The sequence below is a fragment of the Anas platyrhynchos genome, chromosome 3, assembly GCF_047663525.1.
Source record: "Anas platyrhynchos isolate ZD024472 breed Pekin duck chromosome 3, IASCAAS_PekinDuck_T2T, whole genome shotgun sequence".
Lineage (NCBI taxonomy): Eukaryota > Metazoa > Chordata > Aves > Anseriformes > Anatidae > Anas > Anas platyrhynchos.
In genome coordinates this window covers 92,425,990-92,451,754 of record NC_092589.1, presented here as the reverse complement: position 1 = coordinate 92,451,754, position 25,765 = coordinate 92,425,990, and the positions used below count along the sequence as shown (strand labels likewise).

The 25,765-nt window shown below is 36.4% G+C and overlaps 1 long non-coding RNA gene across 1 annotated transcript; it reads right to left on the bottom strand.

The window, feature by feature from the left end:
- On the bottom strand, window positions 1-23,945 carry LOC140002235 (uncharacterized). The gene is made up of 4 exons (XR_011808523.1): window positions 23,756-23,945; window positions 22,140-22,267; window positions 16,819-16,933; window positions 1-137 (listed from the first exon to the last, which is right to left on the bottom strand). It is a non-coding gene; the product is annotated as an uncharacterized lncRNA (long non-coding RNA).
- Between the last annotated feature and the right edge of the window lie 1,820 nt (window positions 23,946-25,765).

Sequence of the window (25,765 nt, the reverse complement as noted above, 5' to 3'; positions counted from 1 at the left end):
CACTGAAACACAGGTTGCTCTCCCAGTTGGCTCATATCAATGCAAGTTGCTCCATCAGAGCAAATACTTGGGTAAATCAAACATGCATTTTCAGCAAATTGGCAAAATTTTCCTGTCCATCCAGGTGCACAGAGACACTAGATATTAAAACATATATGTGTATTAAGAACAAAATAAAACAAAGCAAACAACAAACTACCACCACCACAAATAAAAATATAAAATGGAAATGTAAGGTAGAAACTTTGTGCACATTTATTTGGGTCTTGTATGTCACTACCACAGGGTCCATCCATCAGGAGCAAACAGCTTCACGGGTTGGAGCATGGAGATCTGCTCCATGTGGGACCCATTGGCTGCAGGGGGACAGCCTGCTCCACTAGGGGCCTTTCCACAGGCCACAGGGGAACCTGTGCTGCATGCATGGAGCACCTTCTGCCCTCCTTTTGCACTGATCTTGGGGTCTGCAGGGCTGATTTTCACTCCTCGCTCTCCCAGCTGCAGTTGCACAGCAGGGTTGTTTTTTTTTTTTTTTTCCCTTTTTCCTTTTTTTCTTAAATCTGTTCTCCCAGAGTCACAAACAGCATTGCTTATTGGCATAAAGCCAATACACTGGCAAGACACACAAAAAGCACCAATGTAAGTAATATTAGGAAGAGAGCCTCCTTTTGTGTATGTGTTTTTTTTGTTTGTTTGTTTGTGTGTTTTTTTTGTTTGTTTGTTTGTGTGTTTTTTTTTGTTTGTTTGTTTGTTTTCTCAGAGTGAGGCAAAATAGGATAAAACATCAAGTATCTAAGTAGGAGGATATTAGCATTGGCAGCATGCATGGGTGGAAGTATTCATTCCCCCATGTCCTACTTATGGTATATGAGTCATTATTGCAGTGTTGGTTCTCAATGGCTGCTGAAATGGCTTACTGGTTTGGTCCCAAATCTGAATAGATAAGGGATCCACAAAGGTGGCTAAGCCTTCTGCTGGTTTGGCTGTAGTATGCTGCCCACTGTGATCACTGTAATCATAGAATCGAGGAATATCCCAAGTTGGAAGGGACCCACAAGGGTCATTGAGTCCAACTCCTGGCACCACACAGGTCTACCCAAAAATTCAGACCATGTGACTAAGTGCACAGTCCAAACACTTAAATTCCAAGAGGCTTGGTGTCGTGACTGCTTCCCTGGGGAGCTTGTTCCAGTGTGACAACCCTCTCAGTGAAGAACCTCCTCCTGAAATCTAGCCTAAACCTCCCCTGCCTCAGCTTGACACCATTCCTGCAGGTCCTATCCCTGGTGACTAAAAAGCACCAGATAGATCAGCACCTGCCCCTCCACTCCCTCTCGTGAGAAAGCTGTAGACCGCGATGAGGTTTCCCCTCAGCCTCCTCTTTTCCAAGCTGAACAGGCCACGTGACTTTAGCCACTCCTCATACATCTTCCCCTCTAGGCCCTTCACCATCTTCATCACCCTCCTCTGGACACTCTCCAACAGTTTTATGCCCTTTTTTTACTGTGGTGCCCAGAACTGCACACAGTACTCGAGGTGAGGCTGCACCAGCACAGAATGAGACAATCACTTCCCTCAGCTGACTAGCAATGACGTGCTTGATGCACCCCAGGATACAGTTGGCCCTTCTGGCTGCCAGGGCACACTGCTGGCTCATATTCAACTTGCTGTCAACCATGACCCCCAGATCCCTCTCTACAGGGCTGCTCTCCAGCATCTCGACACCCAGCCTGTATGTATAACCAGGGTTGCCGCATCCCAGGTGCATGACCTGGCACCTCCTGCACCTCTTCAGTTGCTCTAGCATATGTCACCCAGAAAGCATTTTATTTCATGTTTTGATAGTGGAGTTTATGCAGAGGTCAGTTTATCAGTGGGGCTTTCTCTTTTTTCCAGATTCTTTCTTAAAACTACTTTTAGGAGACCTAGAGATCCTTCAGAGAGTACTCTAGGAAAATAGTATTGTTCCTTTCCTCTCTCACCCTTGGAAGATCTAGAATTTTTTGTTATAATGAGCCTTCATTTTTTATATAAAACAAATATCCACATACAGACATATAGTATTTGTAAAAGAAGGGAAGCGAAGACGTTACACCAGAGTTAAAAGTTTCACACCAACAGATGTTATAAGAGAGGTTCTTTAGCACTCCAGGGACATTAAGAGATGAGATACTTCATCTCTAATATAAGATACTCATTCATGTGAATCTCTGATTTCAGGTAAAATTATTAAGGGCCTGGACAGAAAAAAAATGCATAACTTCAATTAATTAAATTAAATAATTAAAGATGTTATTTTTTCATTTTTCAGGTAGACATTTGGGGGAAAGCAGAAACTACGTGAAAGAGAATAATATTCCTCTGGCTTCCAATGAAGTAAAATTCTCTCTACGAATATCTCATTTAGGGAGGGATGTAGGGGTGGGAAGGAACTTGATTTTTGCATAGCTCAAACAGGTGCCACTTCTCGTGTAATAAGATTTTATAAAATAATGGCATTTTATTAATATTTAATTACACCTGAGAAAGGGTAGTTAAGAATTTTGTTGAGTGTTTGGTAGTAGAGGAAGAAAGGTATTGAGGGGTGAAAAATAACCATCAAGAAGTGCTAGAAATTCATGATGGAATTTTGGAAACAGCTGCTGAGGATGCCACAAAAATTTATACAGCATGTGGAGAATGTGTGTCTGATCTTATTCGCATTAACAAACAGGTTTAAAATTTTTGTTATAAGTTATGTACCTCAGAAATACACAGTGCTGAGCTGGCTGGCTGAACTTTTATGGAATCTTTCTACAGCCATCCTCCTTATCTCAAAAGGCCAGTTCCTTATTAGATAATGAAGACAGAAAAGATGATGTTTGGGGAATTTCTGAATCCTTGAAAAGTGACTTAAACTTGAGCACAGGCTTGCTTTTAACTGATTTTTGTTAAAAAATAATTCAAACTCAGCTGGTTTTCCCATTCCTTGAACTTCTTCCTGAGATGCAGGAAAAGAACTTATTTCAATAGTTACACGACATTATTGGTTCCATATTATTAAATGCATAGGGCCAAACAAACTGCTTTCGCTTACACAGGGCAAATCTGTGAAAGTGCAATGGTCTTATTTTGTTATATTTGTTAATGGTCTTGTTTTGTTATAAAATCATAATCTATGGACAGCATTAGGGGAAACTCATCCTTCTGCTGCTATTAACCATTGTGATTCAGCCGATATGAAACATTTAATTGCTTTTCTACTTACAGTGAAAATATAGTCTATGCTCTTAATAACGATAAAGATTAATTCTCACTTGTCAATACAGCAGTAAAATTCAGTCCACATTTATTTCTTGATTATTCACAGGACTCTTAAGCCCTGGGCCCTGTCTATCTTTTGCCCCAAACACCTTATCTTTTATATCTGTTGAGTAATAAGAGTGTAAAATAAATATAAATTGTGAAAGACCCAACCACTACTTTCTCCATATTTCTCAAGAAATGGTACATAGTCATTTTTTTCTGTTTGTTTGTTTGTTTGTTTGTTTATTAGTTTGTTTGTTTTTATACCTGGTCATAACTGTGAATAATCATAGCTGGAATAAATATTGTGTCAGCTCAGCTAACTAGTTTACAATCAGTGCAATTATTAATATGATCCTTCTTTTCTCCTTACTTCCAGTGTAATTCCCACTTGATGAAGATATTCCATTTATCAGGACATCTTATTTAGTGCAATTATTTTTCAACATGAAAAATATTCCAGGTGTTGTTTTGGTTGGTTTACACAATCAACAGAAAAGAAACATTAGGTTTGCTTTGATTCTCTTATTTCTGTTTTGCGAATAGTTGTTGCATTGTAACTCAATGCTTCATAAAAAAATACTTATTTATATAAAGGTTTTGTGAAGGCTATATTGGGTTTATGTGGCAAGGGTTTGGTAGCAGGGGGGTTGCAGGGGTGGCTTCTGTGAACAGAGCCCAGCAGCTGCCCCATGTCAGATCAGAGTCAGCTCCAGCTGTCTCCAAAAGGGACCGACCCACTGTTGGCCAGAGCTGGGCCAGAGAGTGATGCGGCTTATGCCCCTGGGAGAACATATTGCACAAAATCAAGGAATATCCCAAGTTGGAAGGGACCCATAAGGATGATCAAGTCCAACTCCTGGCACCCTGCAGATCCACCCAAAATTTCAAACCATATGACTAAGAGCATAGTTCAAATGCTTCTTAAACTCCGACAGGCTTGGTGCCTTGCCCTGGGGAGTCTGTTTCAGTGTGTGACAATACTCTCAGTGAAGAACTTCTTGGTGATATCCAGCCTGAACCTTTCTTGTCGCAGGTTGATATCATTCCCGTTGGTCCTACCACTGGTCACTAAAGAGAATAGATTGGTGCCTGCCCATCCACTCCCCCTTGTGAGGAAGCTGTAAACCACAATAAGATCTCTCTCCAGCCTCCTCTTTTCCAGGCTGCACACAGTACTTCAGGTGAGGCTGCACCAGCATAGAGTGGGACAATCACTTCCCTCGACTGAATAGTAATACCACGCTTGATACACTCCAAAGGGTTGGCTCCAAAAGGGACCCCCTGTTGGCAAGAGCCAAACCATGGGGCAATGCCGGTTATGCCTCTGGGAGAACATGTTTAAGAAAGGGGAAAATCTGCTGCACAATAGAAGCTGGGAGAGGGGAATAAGAATCTGAGATAGAAGCAGCTCTCCAGACTCCAAGGTCAGTGCAGAAGGAGGGCAGGAGTTGCTCCAGGCACGCAGCACAATTGTCCCTGCAGCCTGTGGAGAGGCCCCTGCTGGAGCAGGCTGTCCCCCTGCAGCCCATGGGTCCCACATGGAGCAGATCTCCACGCTGCAGCCCCCCTGTGGAGGAGCCCCCAGTGGAGCAGGTGGATGTGGCCTGGAGGAGGCTGCGGCCCATGGAGAGCTCCTGCAGGAGCAGGCCCCGGGCCAGAGCTGCAGCCTGTGGAGAGGAGCCCACGCAGGAGCAGGGGTATGGGGTGAGCTGCCACCCGTGGGGACCTGTGCTGGAGCAGTTTGCTCCTGGGGGATGGACCCTGTGGTACGGAGCCGTGTGGGAGCAGTTCTTGAAGAGCTGCTGCCTGTGGGAAGCCCCCACAGGATCAGTTTGGGAAGAACAGCGTCTCATGGGAAGGAACCCATTTTTTGCACAGCTATCTAATGATTTAAGTTATATTCAGCCAAAGATGAACAAGGCAATTCTAGTTACAATCCATCTTTGTGATAAATGTTTAATATGATTGTACCCCTTATTCATGTTGGTAAGTTTAGAAGGCCCTGATATTTAACAATCTTATATATTATTGCATATATATATTATATTATATATATTTTTTTATAAAACAATTTTTGTTATAAAATTATATATTTGATATGTATATACATTATATATTTATGTATCTTTATTTGTATATATTATATTTGTATATTTATTGCTTCTATATTGCATTGCACATTTATGATTGCCAACTAGCGATGAAAGTATAGCTATAGAAAAAATCCTGAAATTTTTAGAGGCTTAACAATGAGCTTAAGCTAGTTGACAGTGAAACATGCTCAGTATGTTTTCTGTTTATATTGCTATATATACTATCCTGTGCTCCTTACTATAACTAGGCAACTTTGGGGAATAGTTAATTAATCTGTGTGTTTTGTATAAACTATACATTTGAGTCCTGGTACATCTCTTAGCTAAATGCCTTTAAGTCATACTGTTGTCTGACAGTTTTTTAAAGAACATTATCTTATTCAACAAGAACATAAAATTCTTCATTAATAGCTTTATTTCAATAAAAAAGTTATGTATGAGATCCAACCAGGTTGCTCAGGATATTTTTCAGTTGAGTCTTGAAAGCTTTTAACTCTGGAGTCTGCATAACATCTCTGGCCAACCTGCTCTAGTTCTTGATTGTCTGTACAGTGAAAACATTTAACTTATATCTAGTTGGAATGTCTTTTGTATCAGTTTGTGACTGTTGATAATACATTAATACAAACAGACTAAAATCTTATCTAATGACAATAAAAATTGCCTCTATCTGGAGAACTTCTTCATACATGTTGAAATTAATCTTTCCAGTTCTCTTTAATACTTAAACTGTCTAACTGCTAGATTAGGCAATAACACATTGTTTTATATAATTTCATATGTTTGAATATATAGGACCTTAAAAGATTTCATAATAAATAATTTTTGAAAGAGCACTGTCTATTAACATTGTGACTATTTATCATCCAACCTATTAAACTTTTACACAGAACAATTCTGGCTTCACTCAATGAAATTAAAATCATAATTCCTTAAGGAAAAAAAAAAGAAAGAAAAAAAAAAGTTGCTCATTAGCACTATCTTTTCTGTGATTCTACAACCCAGAAGTGCATTGCAGACACATATGTTTACATATGGTTCTTTTTTAATGCACATGCTGTTCTACCCTGGTAAAGGTTTTCATCTCCCCCATGTTTAATATCCTCCCATATAAATTAGAAACATCTGTGCTGTAGGTTGTATGGCCTTTAATATAAGGACTATTTCATAGTATAAAATCAATAAGTAATACTTTCACTGTTCTTATTTTAACACTGTTTCCTTAAGATTAATTTTCCTTTCTTCTGGAAAGTCTTTTTGTCTTTCCATTCCTATCACCTAAAACCCAGCTTATATTATTTGTCTTTTTCATTGTGTCAAAAACGTCTTATTATTTTTTTTACTTTTCATATAATTCTTAGAAATGGCATTGTATTTTATCAATAACAAACAATATTTCATAACTATCATATCCCAACTCTTTCAGTGTAATATTTCCTAGTTTTAACTATGTTATTTCTCATTATTTGTGCTGCCTTATGCTTTGTTTGCTTTGCTGGCATTGAGTTAAAATGACTGTCATGTTCTCATAAAAGATTTGTTTAAAAATTAAACAAGATATTCTTATTGGTTATCCCCAGTTTATTTTATTATGCTTTTACATTTATCTATATGCCATTATAGTAGATCAATTAAGATACATTCTACCTTTACCATTTACTCATGTAAAGTTATTACATTTTCAGAGTTTTAACTTAATATTTTTATTTTAAATTAACACTTGGAAAACAGAATATTTAGTTCATTACATGAAGAATTCCGCTGTTCATTAACTTCTGTAATGCTCAGCAATAGTTAATATCATGTGTGAAATGCACCTAGGGTGCTTTGATGCTGTTTATTTCAATAAAATAAGAAAGGTAAGAAAAGGTTGTTTTGATAAAGTTCTAATTAAATACTGAAGAAGCACAAAACTGTATAGGATTCTTTAAAATTTATGTGAACTCTTCTGTAGAATTAGTGCTGCTGCATAGAAGGAAACGGACTAATTAACTTCTGCAAAACTAGCCCCCAGTGGAAGTATCTGACTTTGAACTGCTGCTGTTTGAATAGTCAGCTGGAAGGACAAATACAAGAGAGACATCAGTAGAATTAATGACAGTGGCGAAGTGGCTTCACATAGTTGGAACTATATTGCTCAAACAGTCCATGGGGAGAAAACAGTAAGAGAGTCTCTAGATTTTTTTAAAAGGAAAATGACAATAATCTATTTTATATGTTGTACATAAATATAAAAGTTGCATCTGAGAGCAGTAGATTTTGCAGTGCCAATTTTCATTGCTTCTAGCATTGCTAGTAGAGCTGTTATAAATATTCATAACAATTTTATCACTCCAACCAACTGCTTTAATATATAGTATGCCAAACATATTAAATGTTTGTTTGTTTCCTTAAAGGTATTTTTATTTATTTATTTATTTATTTTATTAGTTTATTTTTTTAATACTCAGAAGACAAATTTTGATTGATACAGTATGGAGGGCTTCAAAAGAGCCCTAGTCTCCCTCCCCTCTGCCATTCTTTTTGTTTTGTTTAGAACTACATTTGTTAAATAGGGGAATGCTTTATCTCAGCTATACTTCTTTTACTTCCTTTTCATTCTGAGCATGTTATCTAGAACTTATTTCTTTCTTCTCTCATGCAATAAATACAAACAGGTTCTCCAAGTGTATGGCTGTGGCCTTCTTAGGGCAATGAGATCTAAGCAGTGTGACTGATGTAGCTCAGGTTGGAAGATGATTGTTCATTCTGCATAGAGATGCTTTGCTTCTGGGTTATAAATTCAGCCAGACTTCTGCGGATAAACTGTTGTCAAAGAGCATTAAGACTGAGAGAGCCTCCTCAGAGAACAGCTTGCAAAGTGGAAAAGGGGAGCAGTGACAGCTGAGTTTGCAGTTTGTTTCTCAGGCTGTTTGAGGGTGTACCACGTGCTTGTGGGCTTGTTCTAGCCACACTTCTGGAAAAAGCAGTTTGACTCCCATCCTAGCAGGTGGCTGAAGGCTCAGATTTTGCACCCACAAGGGCAAAACTAATCTGGTTATGAATGAGACATAGAGTTTTGTCTACCTGATTGTTACGGTAATTGTTATAGTATCACTTATGTTATGGTGAAGGTGTACCATATAATGGCATTCAGAAGTGGGGAAATGGGGGAATGGGGAGTGAAAATAAAGAAAAGAGAGTTTCCATCCTCTTTCCTCCTTCCCCCATTCTGAAAAAAAAGAACTTGTATCATTGCCTTTGGTGAAGGTAGTTCTTTGTGTTAGCATGTAAGCCTTTTCTGCTTTACTAGGGAACACAATGGTCCTATTTTACTTTTTAAGTCTAAACCACAATCATGTGACCTCTGGTGTTACCAATTATTCATTTATACTCAGAAGTGTACTTTATCAACCATATATTCTCTCAGTTCATAATTTGTTATTGAAATATCTTAGGTTCACCATAAAACTCCAAGTATAACAGCTATGGCTTTGGTAATATTCGTGAGGAAAAGGATCAAAAGTATATATCATGAACAGCCACAGAGCCATCTGCAGGGCAAGTTTTTAGGTACAAACCTTTTCTATTGTATTCATTTTTATGTCCTGTTACAGTGGAACATATTATTCTATCTACACTATTAAATACATATCCATATATAAAAGTGATTCTCTGTGATTATGTACCAATGTATATTGGTACATAATTAGGTGGTTTCTAGTTTGGTTGTGGTTACAGAATCACAGAATCATCTAGGTTGGAAGAGACCTCCAAGATCACTGAGTCCAACCTCTGTTCTAACACTAACAGTCCCCACTAAACCATATCCCTAAGCTCTACATCTAAATGTCTTTTAAAGACCTCCAGGGATGGTGACTCCACCACTTCCCTGGGCAGCCTATTCCAATGCCTAACAACCCTTTCAGTAAAGAAGTTCTTCCAACCTAAGCCTCCCCTGGCGTAACCTTAGCCCATTTCCCCTCACCTTGTCACCAGGCATGTAGGAGAAAAGACCAACCCCCACCTCGCTACAGCCTCCTTTAAGGTACCTGTGGAGTGCGATACGGTTGGTTAATAGATATATCTTTTATTAATCAATATTTCCCAGGCATATGCTGGATGTTTGTAGAACACATATTCTTCAAGACATTTATAGAAGTTAAAAACATGATTTGTTTTTGATCTAGATTTGGTCTGCCTTTACAGCACAATTTACTTCCATAGCCCTGTATAAACATAGCCAGGAATCAGCACCAGTTCATACTGATCTTTTGAAAGGTACCAGGACATTCATTGACAATGATTCCAACATTACATTTCACATTTCAGTTTTAGTACAGCTTCTCAAAGAAAATGTAAATGTTTGCTTTGAATGACCCGAATTTTAAACCCTATAGAGATATCAGAGATTATTGTCTCTTTCTTTAATATTGCTCTAGTTTTTATTTGCTTGCCAATGCAGCCCAGCAATTGAGGCAGTCTGTGTGACTTGCTTAGTCCTTGTCTGAAGTGTAGTGCATGCAAATGGAAATGGCCCTTACAATGACACTGCTTTCACTTCATATTTTAGCTTCAGCTTTTGTGTCTTTATAAATCAGTTCTTTTGTTAGCACTAAGTACATAACCGTCCACGAATCAGTGGCTTGTCAGGATGATGGGAGAAAGGCATATTGACAAAATAAACTTGGGTACACTACGCAAACCATATAAGTTGATAGATTGTTGCTCGTAACATGGTAAGGAGCAGTGAGGAAAGAAAAAAGCTGTGAACGAGCTTTTTTACGCCCTACAAGAAGGGGAATGCATTTTTAATCTGCATTTAGTCCCTCCATAACCAATGGGTGGTTGAGCAGAAATTGGAAAAAATACGTAGCTATTCCAAATACTTTACCTGCAAATGCTGTAGGGCTGTACTTTCTTCTCCCTCAAATACACTTCTGTAGGTAGTCATCATTAGGCTATGGATTCTGTAAACACTATGCAATTCAATGACTGAAATATAAGAACACAATATTTTGTCCTTCCCTAGAGAATAAGGCTGGTATGCCTGGAACTAGACTGTCTTCAAATCCTCAGCCTTCCACTTTCATGTTCTTCTGCTCATCTTTCCAAGATTCCAAAATTTGATAATGGGCAGTTCTGTTATCCTCATAATTTAGGCTAAATTAGCTTAATCTTTTTATTTTTATTATTTTATTTAGTATCTTTGGTTTTGATATTTATTTATTTAACTTTTTAAACAGAGATAATTCGTTTTGTCTTGATCTAAGCCACTTGCTGTAGATAAATAGGTAGTGGGATCCCACCTTTGAATCCCTTCTTTCTTCCCTAGAAGAAAATCATACAATCATAGAATCAAGGAATATCCCAAGTTGGAAGGGACCCACAAGGGTCATCGAGTCCAACTCCTGGCACCACACAGGTCTACCCAAAAATTCAGACCATATGACTAAGTGCACAGTCCAAACGCTTCTTAAACTCCAACAGGCCTGGTGCAGTGACTGCTTCACTGGGGAGCCTGTTCCAGTGTGCGACAATACTCTCAGTGAAGAACCTCTTCCTGATGTCTCAGCTTGACACCATTCCCGCAGGTCCTATCACTGGTGACTAAAGAGAATAGATCAGTGCTTGCCCCTCCACTCCCTCTCCACTGCAACAGGCTCCCCAGTGAAGCAGTCACTGCACCAGGCCTATTGGAGTTTAAGAAGCGTTTGGATTGTGCACTTAGTCATATGGTCTGAATTTTTGGGTAGACCTGTGTGGTGCCAGGAGTTGGAGTCAATGATCCTTATGGGTCCCTTCCAACTTGGGATATTCTTGATTCTATGATTCTGCTGAAAATTAATGTATACTGTAGTTATTCACTAGGACAGGACAGCTGTGACCTGGCCTAGCTGATCTAGCTGAAAACTGCTGCTACGTTGCATTACACTGCATTTTATTACCTAATAATTTTTTAAATGCTTATGGTGTAGTCAGTGGTGCATGGAAGAAGCAGCTGCACAGCACTATACACAAATGTAACCATTTCCTTGCTAATGTGACTTCAACATCTTTTGGTACCTAGAATTAAATATTTTAAATATAGTTGTTCCTTTGTTTTTCTTCTAAGGAAAACTAATAGCCCAAGATTGCCTATACTTTGTAAATCTGTACGTACATTTAAGGTTATAGTTTTGATTTGTCTGTAACCTACAAAACTCATTGTTGTAGGGGTTTCCAGGGTTTTCCAGTTTTTCAGCCTCATTAAAACAATTTTGATAGAACTGCCCATGATACACCCTCTACTGAAAGAATTATGCCCACACAAAAGTGTTTCTGTTTTTGACTATATGGATTGTCCTTCTCCCTTCATCAATAGTGCTGTGGGATCTCATGTCAAATTCAATATCTAACATGAGCTCAAAGTTGTTGTGGTGGTTTTACTGTGCTGGGCAGCTAAACACCACAACCGCTCTCTCACTTCCCCTCTTTAGATGAGGAGGGGAAGTAAAGCAAAGAACAACTCATGGGTTGAGATAAGGATAATTTAATTAAAGGGAAATAATAATAATAATAATTAAAGAAAGATTATTATGAACTAAACAATTTAACTAAAGGAAAAAAAGAAAGGGGAAAAGGGAGGGGGAAAGGAAAAAAAGGGAGGAAAACAAACAAATAAAACAAATGAAGGCTATGTGGAAGTGCAGAGGACAGAAATTACTCTCTACTTCCCACAAATGAGCGATGCTTGACCACGTCCTTGAAGCAGAGCCTCAATGCACGTAGCCGGTATTCGGGAGGAGGACCAATGTTTTCACAATGAGAGCCCTCTTCTTCCTGTTTCCACCTTTTATTGCTGAGTGTGACGTCGTATGGTATGGAATATCCCTTTGGTTGGTTTAGGTCAGCTGCCCTGGTGATGTTTCTCTTCTCACTTCTTGCCCACCCCCTAGGAGGGTTAGAGAGAGTCCCGATACTGTGCCAGTAGATGCTCAGCAGCAGACACAACACTGGTGTGATAACACTGCTGTTCCAGCTACAAGTGCAGAGCACAGCACTGTATGGGCTCCTGCAGGGAAAGTTAACATTCCAGCCAGACCCAGTACAGTTGTCTTAATCATCACCGAGTATCAGGAAACAGTCACTGCTGTGTAACTGACAGATTATTTTTTCTTGTGCATGCAGCCTCGATTAGAACACTTTTTATGCTTTTATATATATATATAATTCTGAAAAAAATCCTGAAATTTATCTATAAAAGAGGTCTAGCTCTGTTACAGTCCTCTTGGCTGTTTGCCAGAACATGCACATCTAGCAACACACACTGTGGGATCTTGTGCTTCATCTGAGGAGGGAGGGAGGCTAGAAAAAGCAGAATATTCAACTATCCTGTGTCAGTATTTTTTGTTTGCCTAGATCCATTAAAGTGTCATCTAGATTTATTTATTTTTATTTTTTTTTTCTTAGAGATTAACATGCTCCATTAAATGATTTATTTTGTTTCATGAGGGAATTGCAGCAGAAAATATTTCTCTATCACTATCCATCAGGTTATCTCATTAAGTCAACTTTGTCTGATGTGATCTGTTTTCATTAAGCTATGTTAACTGCAATTAATTATGCAACTACACACTATTTTTCTATTGATAAATCCTATATCAATGTATACATCATTACTTTGGTTCCCAGGATGATAGAAAACAACAGGTATCCCCAGCAAAGGATATTATTAGTTGCTACTACAACTGTATTCTGAAATATGAGGTATTAGAATTGAGATATAAGAACTATGAGAACATGAAATATGAGGTCATTTTCCTAAGAAGTAACAATACCCATATTTGACAGTAGTATCATCAATAAATGCTTCCTAAGTGTTACTGTCTAACATAAAGTTAGCATACATTCGACCTAGGGATTTCTTCATAGAGGCAGAAGTAGTTTTTGAAACTTAGAGTAAATTAATGAACATAATAAGTGTAAGCAGAATATTTATTTGTGTTACAATTACTTGCAATTAATGCTAATTACTAATAGAGGGTTTGTGCTGATAATTGTTACAATTCCAAAAACATATAACTATACTGTTTCAATTCTAATTACTACACTTTTTAGCTAAGCTAGAGATGAATTTCAAATCCAAAATCCATGTATAAACTATATCTTAAGATTCAACACTTTGATTTTTTGAAAATTCTTTCATCATTCCTTAAGGTCTCTTAAAGTATTTCTCAGGAAAGTGGTGGAATCACCATCATTAAGAGATGTGTAGGCGTGGCTCTTAGAGACATGGTTTAGTGGTATACGTGGTAGTGTTAAGTGATGGTTGGACTTGCTGATCTTATGAGTCTTTTCCAACCTAAATGATTCTATGATTCTGTGATTCTGTCACATACTATACCATACCACTCAGTACTGTAGGCATCGATGTCTACATAAAGCAAACCAGCCTTTGCTGTGCCAGCTCATTTGCCTGCATTTTATAACCTAACAAAGTTTCTGCTGAGTATCACATCTTATAGTGGTCATGAAGGTGTGTTTTTGATGATTATCATATAACGACATTCACTGTCAGATACCTGTTTTACTTGTGTGGTTTTTTTTTTAAATGTATTTTAATTTGTATACTCTAGTTTTTGCTGTTGCTTGACATAAGTGGACATAAGATACAAATATCTGAAAAGAGCTGAAATAAATGTTTTGGACCTGAATATAACATTTCTATCATGTAGATAAGTTAACTGCGAGATACAAACACCAGTATGGTCTTTTCTTGACTCTCCTTATTTCAGTGCAGCAGAGCTGGGCGTAGTATTCCTGTTTGTTGCATCTGTTATCAACAATCATGGAATCATAGAATGGCTTGATTTGGAAGGAACCTTAAAGGTCATCTAGTTCTAACCCCGCTGCCATGGGCAGAGATGCCACCCACTAGATCAGTTTGCCCAGGGCCTCATCTAACCTGGTCTTGAACACCTCCAGAGATGGGGCATCCACAATATCTCTGGGCAACCTGTTCAACACGGCAACAATGTGCAGGGGCAAATTATCAGATAAAGATACTTCCTAGCCATCTATTTTATTCTTCTGTGGGTATATTGCATACTCAACAAAGCAAGAATTATGCTCTTCTGTAACTGTATGTTTTAATACTCTGTTAGTAATAATATCTGATATACAATATCTTGCAAAGTGCCTCAGGTTACTGTTAAAATACATTAAGTTTCTCTAGTTAATGTATATTTGCTGACAGTACAAAAACTATTCCTTAAATGCATGTTTTAAAAAATCAGTATTCAAAATTTAGCAGATACTATATACTTCTTCCAGTAAAAAGAAGTATTAATTAATTGCTCAACTTATGATTCACATGTATTTATTTAACTAACTTTCTCATGATCTTAAATAAAATTATTGTTATAGATCTGTTACAGATCTGATTACCTTTCTGTAGAATTGCAAGCAGCTGAATGAGTTATGGGTCAATCTAAATAGCAGTTTCTGGCAATTAAGATCAGAGACCAAGGAAAAGGGCAAAATGCAGCAACTTGGTGACTGTGATGCAGTCAACAGTGGTATGAATCTGATTCTTAGTGATGCTTGAAAAGTCCACAGCAGAATCTGAATTAGAACTTGCACAAAAAGCTTAGGTGCAAAAATACAAGCTGACTACTTTGAACAAAGGACTGGAAGTTTCTTTTCTCTTTGTTCCTATCTATAGATAGGAGAAACAATCTTTGGTCACCTGTATAAAGCAGATGAGAGATCAAGGTAAGACTCAAGAAACCTGACCAAACACAAAGAGCCAGCTGGAATGCACTGGGGAGAAAATACCTATGCTTCTTCAGCTTTTATGACTGTAAGAAAGTCAGTAAGATTTGTATTGAATGAATAATTACATGCAAGGAGCATTCAGATTCAAATTAAGTTGGGAGAGAAGCTGTCAGGAACTTGAATGCATCAACAGGCTCCAATCGGCCTAACCAGTTTAAAACTATCTTTTTCTACACTCTTCCTCTATGACCTCTTTCCCCTCTCTCACAGGTTTAACTGCCTGTGTTCAAGGTCAGCTCAAACATGGCACAGAAGTGTCACCTTGGATCAGCCTGCCATGAAAACAAATCCCCTCTCTGAGATGTGCAGTTACAGGCCTTCCATTCATTTACTCATGAGCTGTGTTAAAGCCCAGGTCTTTACACTAGAACTTTTCCAAGTTATTTTGTCAGTAGGTATGTATCCAAATTTGTATCTTCTTGATTCTGACCTGTTGACTTGACTACTCAGCTTGACTGCAAATTTGCTTTGTCACTACGGACTAGTCTTGGCAGTGGGCTATTGGCTGAACATTGACCTTTAGTGTTATTGCGGCTACTGAGGGACAATGCCCCTTGCTGGTGAGGACATTCACTGTTCCTGCCTGCCTTGCTGTAACACTTGGTCCCAGCAATCCTTCCTTTACAGAGTAGACTACTCTTCCAGCTCCCTGTCACAAGAAGTAATAGTAATCCTAATGTATTTTGCCTGAACACCTAAACAGACAAGTGGAAACCAGAACAGCGTTTAGACAAATATTGTTTCTAATAAAACATAATCAAACAGCTTTTGAAAAGATTATGAATCCTGAGAATTTTGAGTTCAGTCTAGGATTTGAACTGTTTCTAATTCTCCCAGGAACAGTCTGAAAATCAGAAGGCTATACCAAACTTAGAGGATTCTGATTCTACTCACCTTTTCCAGGTTCTACATTCCTCTTTTCAAAATTCCAAGGGAGAAGAGACACCAGACTGTTTGGTCTCAGACAGACTGCAGGGAAGTCTTTGATCGTGTGATCACTTTCCATTATTTGTAGACTGAGTGCTAGTTTAGAGTAATGTTTAAGTTGCGTTGGGGGAAATTATTATTTCCTCTCTATTGACAAGTTATGGCCAGAAAAATCTTGGTATATGATGGATATTGCTCAGAATTTTAAAGAGATATTTTGTTAAACCAGCCTGAATTATGGTGTATTTTGTTGCTTTGTGTGTGTGTGTGTGTGTTTGTTTTTCCCAACTTGTCAGTTAGAATCAACCTCACCACACTGCAGTTTCATCATCAGACTACTGTGTTTTTATTAAATTTAAACAATGGCAACAGATGTACTCAATTCAGGCAATGCATTTTTAAAGATTGTAATATAGCTGTGATTATTATCTGTGTGGATAATAGCACTGGAACACAATTAGTTATGTATTCTTTTAACTATAAAAATACTCTTCAGTCCTCTTACTTGATAAAAAGCAAAACATTGTCTCAGTAGAAAAGTAATAAAAAAATCCATATCACCCAAGTGAATACTCCTTGTGTATACACAGCAACTGTATAAATGTATGTCCCTCTTGTCTCTTAGAGTAATGAATGCGTTTCAAGTTCTGGTTTTCTGAAGCTTTTATACTTTGGAACACTGAATTAGTTTAACATGTATTAAATTACTTACAGTGAATCCTCCAATTATATTAAGACACAATCCTTCATTCAGACAGTTGATGCTGAGCAGTCTGCAGTAGTCAATTACTTCCTCACAGTTCTTTCCAGTGAATCCTGGCATGCAGCTGCAAATACACCAGTGTATTTTAGAGTGTATTTTGGATTTTAAAAATTAATTGTATTTAATTATGTTCCATAATTCTATTAAATAATGTTCTTTCAGTAACAAAACAGATCTCAAACATTATTTAGAATAAGCAGAACATGTTTTCAAGCAATTAAAATCAGTTCTATGAGTTTGGATATTTTCACTTCTCCATAAAATATTTTTTTCATTGATTGAAGTATTTTCATACCAATGCTTCATATAATATTCCAGAAACAAACACAATCTAGAATGAGGCAATATTTAATAAAAAGCTGTAAACAAGGTTTTGGAAATCTATTAGAAAGGATGGGTCAATTAAACCATCAGAGAGAAAAATGAGAAATATGATTGTAAATCGTGTTTAAAATAGTTAGCATCAATCATTGCTAATGATCAGCAAAGACTAGTCACTAATGACACACTTAGGTATGAAGAAACAATGTAAGGAACCTGTGCAGAGGATAACACATGGCTGTTTTTGTGTTTGCTGAACTGTAATTTTGTATTTTCTTTAAAGGAGAAAACTAATATTCTGTTTTGTGACTGTTTGTTGGTTCTATGTGATATGAATGGAGCTGTGGCTATTCATTCTATTGTAAAAGTATCTATAGGTATTTCTTCTTCTTCATGCCAGCATTCATCATTATAGAATAGTCTTTTCTATTCCAGCCCTCCAGTGTTTAAAAAGAATCCCATGTGCAGTAAAAAAGATGAGATTCAAATGGATAATAAACAAGTCTTATTCAAAAGAGATAACAGATCACTACAGAAAAATAAATATTTGAATATTTATATCTTGCTTAACATGAGGAAAAAGTAGAAACCAGAGTGCAAAAACTCTATTTTGTATTTTGAAAGATACATAATCTCTGTCTGATTCACTTAGAAACATACTTAGTATGTTCCTCTTTTTAAAGGCTCTTTCTGGTAGAAAATATTTAAGTAAAAGAGAAAGGAAACATCCAGTTAGGTGAAAAAAATGTGATTTTGAAGGAACACAAAAGTAATAGATAGGAGGTTTCTTTTGCTTCTTCTGATGGGTATTTTGTCTCATGGCTCAGCCCAGAAGCTGGAAATCATGAAGATGTTTTCAGAATGCATGGAGCCTCTCATAATTATGGAGTGGACAACATTAACAGATATTATTTTCAATATCTAGTATAGTAGAGGCAATAATTTTCAATAGAAAATTTCTGAGTTAACTGTATTTTCTAAATCAGTTAAAGAATTCAAAAGAAGCTTAATCAGTGTGTATGGCTATGCACACCAAATGCAACTGTTACCCTTTTGAATACTTGGAATCAAAATTCTTGCAAAGTCTATTCTTACAAAATTTCCGGTTCAATTATTGTAACTACAAGATTTTTCATATTGCTTAGATGCTTTTATTTCAGCAAAGATATGAGGGATTTATTTAAAGATATCAGGCAGTTATATGCTTAGCCATAAAAGAAATATTACATATGTATATAAACAATTATATAATATTTTTTGTTACAATTTGTTTTTAAAATCACACTTAAAACCAAATCAGATTAACTCAATTACAATATTTGTTTTACTGATAGGTTTTCAGCTATGATATGAATCAGATGAGAGAGCTCCTGTTATTCTTGGTTCTATTTACCTGAGTAATCTATGACTGTTTCATAAAATAGATAATAGATAATATTTGCACATTTTTCATAGTTTTGTTTTTGATGTTTCTTTGCAATAGACATGACAATGCCAGAGAATATAAGGTAAATTAACAGGAAAAAAATTGGCTGTAAAGTGGCAAATATGGCACTAAGAAAACAAATTTTCTCAGAACATCCTTTCACATTTTTTGTAACTTGTTATTGTCCTAAAAAACATGAATAATAGAAGTTACAAAGTAAACAGTCACAATTTATTGTGATTGATATCCTTGTTCACTGTCTATTTGAATTCACCTTAAAATTCAACATTTAAGAAAAAATGCTACTATTAGATTCTTAGCACAAAGTTGTATATGATATGAAGACTGAGGGGATGGAATTAGGGTACAAGATAGTCATACATCATAACTGAAGTGAGGAAAATTAAATCAAGTTTGTTTGTTATGTTTAGACTGGAAAACAACTGCTTTCTCAAAGAAGATAGAAGCTTAGATGGTGATGGATATAAGCAGAATGCAGCTTGAGCATAAGGAGAAGCAAATAAAGTAGGCACAACCAAAACAAAATAAAAGGAACAAAAGGTCAACTCACCTATTATTTATATGTGTAATGCCATTATATTTATTTAAAATGTTACGGTACTATTTAAGTTGATCAGTTGTTACAACAAGTGAAAAACATGCAGCTTTTAATGGAATAACTAGATATAAATAAAAATACAATATAAATATAAATATAAATATAAACATAAACATAAATACAGTATTTGAAAATTATTACCAAAAATGAAAGAAAATTTCCACTTAGAACTTTGAATGACCAGCTTCAATCCTCCTAAATAATTTTATATTAATTAACGTTTATTTATATATTAATATATAAACATTAATATATTAATTTACCTGAGGCTTTCCACAGGTAAAATAAATTATAAAAAAGTGACTCACACTCCCAGAAAGCTTCAAAGCTTATAACTTAACAAATCTGAAACTGTTAAACCACAGTTCCTATAGGTCTTCTTATTTTTTATTATTATTATTTTTTTTAAATCCAAGTTTAATGCAAGACACATTTACAAGGGGAATTTTGAGTCTTCAAATTAATAAAAGCTGCTGATAGTTGTTGATCTCTCTAAAGCTCTTCACACCTCTGCATTTCAACACTATCACTTTGGCAAGACTGCAGCACTCACAACCAAGTTACTGCAACTGGTCTCTTTGTGAAAAGTACCTGGCACACTCCTTCAAAATGCTTTCTCTGACCTAAATCTTCCAAGTATAAGAGTACACTTATGCACATAATTTACATTCCCTAAGTATTTGGGATTAAGTTGTGGAAAATTGATTTTATTTTCACAAAAAATGAGAAAATTAATTTATTAACAATAAACATTTTTTAAAGTTGTAAACAGTAATTGGATCCTTCAGTGACTGAGTGTTAAAACTAAAGCTGGATTTTGAAAATGAAGTTCCAATGTGGCCATTTTAATCTAACTTTTAAAGTTTACAGTTTTAGTATTTAGTTTAGTCTGGGCTTTCTCTGTACCTCTCTACAGAGCACCCTGGGAACTTTCAGAAAGTGCTTCATATCACCACCTGTTTTGGATACTTTACTTTGGAAAGTATGAAACACTTGCTGTAGTTCTTCTTTTCCTTCACAAAGAAAGCCTGCTGTATAGTTTAGATATTAGGGAATACTGTGAGGAAAGAACATGAGCAAAAGATTTTACTTAACGGTATGTTCAGGGCCAAACCCTTGACATTGTACAAAGTTGAAGGATGCACTGCTTATTACTGTATTCAATAATGTTTTCTCTAGGATGTTGCTTTCCCTTTTAAAATAATTCTTGGTGTTAAAATAATAAACTTATAATCCTTATCGCATATCTCAAACCAGCTTTCCATAAATGTGACTTGCCTGTCTTGTCAAATATGTATATTATAGATAGCACAACTGAATGCATAAATAATACAAAAATACTAAAGGTAAAATCTTGGCAACACTGCTATTAATAGGATCTTAGTGTTTGGTATTAGTAGTGAATAAGCTTGTACCCTTTTTGAGCCCAAGATACCTCTGGTATGGTATCTACCTTTAACAGTATAACTTAAGTGATTCACTTTATAACCAATTTAAATGGGTTGTTAATTTTCCATTTCTACTTTCTATTATATTGATCTAAATAATGTATACCTCTCTTATTCTCACATATTATATCACTAAAAAGACCATTAAAACACCATACCTTTGCATAGTTATTTTTATTAATCACAGTCGGTGGTACAACAAGGTTCATGTTAAAGCACCATCTCTAGCAGTGCTTTTTGAAATTATAAATTATTGAACAGCATTATACACAGGGATTGGAATATTTTTTTCAATATTATGATGATTATTATGATGATTATTAAGAGAAAAGCCAATCTGCATCTTGGTATTAATTGTTCATGTTATTCAGATTTTAAATGTAAGCTTTAGTCATCATTTCATACTAACTCATGCACCAACATACTGTGAAAAATACTGGCTACATAATAGTAAATTATTAATATCTTATATCTGTGTTTCAAATATTGGAAAATAAATGGTAACGCTGTTGTTCTGTGCTATGCATATGGGAAAACAACTGTGTGTGTGTTTATGTGTGTATTTATGTACACAGAATCTCTTTTGTTCCCTTTCATGGGAAAGTTGTAAACGTATTTCTACATATATTTATATTTCCAAAGTTTTCATCTGAATGTCCTCTTATATAACTTTATGTTCTATACTTCTGTTATGCGTTTGCAGTTTCTAAGTTCATTCGTAATGTGTTTTCAGACTTTTGTGTACCACAGCTATCAATTTTCTGCTTTAATGAATATCCTAAAATTTGAAAGTTGTTTACTGCACTTCAGTAATGCTTAGCAGATTTTTTTAAGGCAAACAGACAAAAGCCAAGAAAATCTGAAGAGTACAAATTGTGTAATCTGAAGAGTACAAATTGTACAGAAGAATACAAATGAAGAGTACAAATTGTACTCTTCAATAGTGTGAAAAAATATCTATAAAGCTATTTAAAACAGAATGAAATTGTATACCTATTGCATCACTTCTGTTATTCGCAAATGGACAATTTTCAGTATGGTCTTTCTGAATAATAATAAAAAAAATTAATATGCTTCTTGAAGGATCAATCTAAGACCTACTAATGCGTGTCTGTGAATAAGGAATGAACACATTTGTCTTATATTTTCAGAAACATAACATAAACATCGTATCCTTTTAAACATCATATCCTTTGAATGGGAATGGTATCTGTAATTTAATTGTCTCACATACTGTTGGTCCATGAGGAAACTTAAGTGCTTTAAATCTTTTTTTTTTTTTATCACTTCAATTGATTTTCAAGATGTTACATTGTAGAGCATCAGAAAATAAGAAAAAATTGTTAAAATGTGTTTATTGTTTTCTGTGCTCTCTATAACTGATGACATCTTTTCTTTCTGCAGTCAATGACATCAAGTGATCCAACAAAGTACTGACATTAATTTCTAATCTTACCGGCAGTTATAGTTCTGTTGTTGAGCTACACAGGTTGCATTATTTAAGCAAGGCAATAATTCACATGGATTCAGTAGTCTTTCACAGAACTTGCCAGTGAATAATGGCAGGCAACTACATGCCACATCCTACAGAAGAAAAGGAAATTGGAAATACTTATTTTTTGTACCCAAGACAACTCAAAAATTAGTATTTACTTCCATTACTACAGAGACCCTAAACAGGACAGTGTCTCATCATATTAAACAGACTACAAATACATAACAAAAAAAAAATTGTAGCCCCAAATAGATTACAAACATAACTTAGGACAAGTGGAATAGGACATTTAGGACAAGTGGAATAGGACTTCCAGCACAAATTATACCAGAAGTGAGTTTGCTAGTTCGAAATACAGCAGCTCTAAATTTGTCTGGCTTTGTGATTTCATAACTGAATCAAGAAGGTGCTTTGTAACTTGTTTGTTTTTCCTCATTTCTATTTTTTTTTTTTTCAGTGTGAAAATCTCTATCAAACAGTGATAGTGCAGGAAATACATCATACACCAAAGAGTATTCAATATTTAGGGAAGGAAAGAAAATGGTTTGTATCCTTCCCCCCCTCTCCCCAACATGAAGCACAGATATTATGCTTCTTTTTGATGCTGAAAGACATCTGCCAGCTACTGCAATCTGTAATTTACATAGCAAGAACAGTAAATTATTTTACAACAAAATATTTATTAGAGCTGATACTCTCATCCTTATTTTTCTAGACAATGTGTTTAGGCCTCTACAGGCCTTTCTATGTCAGAAAGAAAAGGGAAAGTATATGAGGGGTTGTTCCCTGACTGAAATTGGTAGTGCTCAAGTGTTTCTTCAGAACTGGTCCTAAAAGCATGATCAAGGAACTTTATCATCTGTTGAGAGATTTTTATATGTTTGTAACAAACTACTGCTAGTATGTGCTAGTATATCTACTAGCTATGAATTAAGTGGAGACATGAAATATTTAGACAGTTTGCATAATTTAGAAACCCATCATGTTTTTTAGCAACTTAGACTTCTCTTTTTCTCTCTCTATGAGTGAGCATATATCACTGGTTTATGGTAACTGAGCTTTCGAACTCTTCTTTGACTATATCATTTCTGTGTAATCACTGCTATTTGCAATAGTTATGCTAATGAAAAAAACATTGACAATGCAGTTTGAAATACTAACAGATATGACTATATTATCAAATCTTGGAGAGTGTGCATGAATTTTATTCTATTTTACAATAAAATAAAATAAAATAAAATAAAATAAAATAAAATAAAATAAAATAAAATAAAATAAAATAATAAAATTAAAAGCAGATACCACAGGAAAAGCAACAATATGAGACTACTACTAGGTAATAAAGATGACTGCTGTATCATGTTTATATTAGAAGACTTTATTAGGGAAAAATAATTAAAAAAAGAAATGAAACAACATTGTTGGTTTCCTAAGTATCCTCTAAACAACTGAAAATGTGGAATTCAAACATTTTAACCACAGAAATATTGTGAACATAATACATACAGATAATGCTAAGTTAGAATTAAATTGTTTAGCATTGTGTTCAAATATGGATAGTTGAAGTTTGTACTTACATTCGGCAAATCAATACATGTACCTCTGTTCTTACATGGCCTTGAAGAACACTCATTGATATCAATTTCACAACTGTGACCAAGAAAGCCTGCTGGACAATCACAAATATATCCAGACTGATTATATTGGCATAGACCCCCATTTAGGCATGGCAGAGATGCACAAGGATCACTAGGTTCCTCACAGAAAGGACCTAAAAGAAATGAACATAGGAAATTAGGGTGTGTTTGAGAGAAAGATACTTCTTGGTATACTGTCCATAAATATTAGAATCATAGAATGCCTTGGGTCAGAAGGGACATCAAAGATCATCTAACTCCACCCCCCCTGCCATAGCAGGGATGTCACCTAGTAGATAAGGTTGCCCAGGGCCTCCTCTAGACTGGCCTTGAACACCTTCAGGGATGGGGCATCCACAGCCTTTCTGGGCAACCTGTTTCAGTGTTTCACCCTGAGTGAATTTCCTCCTAACATCTAATCTAAATCTCCCCTCTTTTAGTTTTAAACCATTCCTCCCTATCCTGTCGTTATCTGATTGAGCAAAGAGTCACACTCCATCTTTTTTATAAGCCCCCTTTAAGTACTGAAAAACCACAACAAGGTCTCCCTGGAGCCTTCTCTTCTGTAGGTTGAACATCCCCAGCTCTGTTAGCCTTTCTTTGCAGGAGAGGTGCTCCAACTCCTTCATCATATTTGTGGCCCTTCTCTGGACCTGTTCAAACAGGTCAACATTCCTGGTGTTCTGGGGGCCCCAGACCTGGACGCAGTTCTCCAAATGGGGCCTTGGAAGGTGTAAGTAGAGGGGTACAATCACCTCCCTTGACCTGCTGGCCACTTCTCAATTGAGGCAGCCTAGGATGCAGTTGGCCTTCTGGGCTTCAAGTGTTCACTGCTGGCTCATGTTGAGTTTTTCATCCACAGAAACCCCAAGTCCTTCTCTTCAGGGCTGCTCTCTGTGAGTTCTTCTCCCAGTCTGTGCTCATGCCTGGGATTGCCCCAACCCAGGTGCAGTACCTTAGGTTCATGTAGGCCCAGTTCTCATCTTGTCCGGGTCCCTTTGGATGGCATTCCTTCCTACTATTTTATCAACTGCACCACTCAACTTGGTGTCATCTGCAGATTTGTTGAGAGTTCACTTGATCCCACTGTATATGTCATTGATAAAGATATTAAACATTACTGGTCCCAGGACAGTTAATATATTGTGTTTGCCAATTTTATCAATTAATTTATTAATTTATTTAATTAATTTAAAGAGGCATTTAGATACTTTTATTTATTGTATTTTTCTTAAATTTTCTACATTGTGAAGCTCTAGTTACTGACAGGGAACAGTCACTCAACATCTGCCTCACAAAGGAAGCTGAATCCAGTGGGCTTCCAGACAAAGGAGGTTGTTCCCATTACTCGGTCCAGCGGTCCAGCGAGGCCGAGTGTATTCTCACACACACAAGCACACATACACAACGCACTCACAGTGCTCACATAGATTGGTATGGAAAGCGGTATCCTTCCCCACACCACATAGGCACAAAGAATACTCATGTGAGCATGTAAAACACAGATGACTTTAACATTCATTCTCCTCATCTCTAGCTAGTCAGGATCAAAGCTCACCAATGAACATGGACACTTCCTCACTTTCTAAACACAAATAGAACACAACATGAAGCCCTCAAACATCAGCACAAGTTCTAAATCTGGCTGATATCTATACACAGATCCTGAGCTTCTTACCAACTTGCTAGTTCAGACTTGGAGTCTTTCCAGATATGGGTGTTACTCCAGTCACTGGCCAGTCCAGCTTAAAAACCCAACCCCTGCCCAGTAAAGAAAGAGTGGTCACACAGAAAGAGAAGGTAGTAAAGAATTCTACAGAGACTACACTGATTAGGTGCAGGGCTCAGCCACACAAACATAATAAGTAGCAGCCTTATTACACTACACCAGTCCTTTTGTCACCTCTTTTCTGCATTTTCCCATATTTTTACTTCCATCCACCCTAATCC